The sequence below is a fragment of the Cebus imitator genome, unplaced genomic scaffold, assembly GCF_001604975.1.
Source record: "Cebus imitator isolate Cc_AM_T3 unplaced genomic scaffold, Cebus_imitator-1.0 Scaffold520, whole genome shotgun sequence".
NCBI classification, from domain to species: Eukaryota; Metazoa; Chordata; class Mammalia; order Primates; family Cebidae; genus Cebus; species Cebus imitator.
In genome coordinates, this window is record NW_016107835.1 from 722,803 (window position 1) to 723,461 (window position 659).

Below are 659 nucleotides of genomic sequence, written 5' to 3' on the forward strand. Positions count from 1 at the left end.
TCTGCACCCAGCACCAGGCTCTGTACTCAGCACCTAGCTCTGCCGCATGGCTCCCTTGGAAGGCTCTGGCTAATGCAACCCTGGCCGGCTCTCCCACCGGAAAACCCACCCAACAACCTGCCAACCAATAGCGGCCTGCCCCATCTCAATCCCACTCCCCTGGACCCAATCAGAGCACCCAGCTGTTGCTCATTCCTCCTAGCCGTAAAAACCCCCCACCCCAGGAAGTCAGCGTGACTTCTCTGGCCCCCTTTCCCTGGACCGGACAACCTCGCCCAAGAGCTGAATAAATTGGCATTTAATTTTCTTATACTGGCCTCAGTTTCCTCATTTTAAACTCGGCAATAATCTTTACATATTTAATTTTTTATTTTTATTTTAATTTTAATAGTATAAATTAATAAATAGCATATTAACTTAAAAATAGATTTTTTTTTTTCTTTTTAGACAAGTCTTGCTCTGTCACCCAGTCTGGAGTGCAGTGGTGCGATCTCAGCTCACTGCCACCTCCACCTCCTGGGTTCGAGTGATCCTCCCACCTCAGCCACCACACCCCGCTGTAATGTTTAAAACATTCATTCACTGATATACAATCTGCAGGGCAGGATGTTTTTGTCACCAAGAAATAGTATACTTAAGGTTTTTTTTTTTTTTTTTTT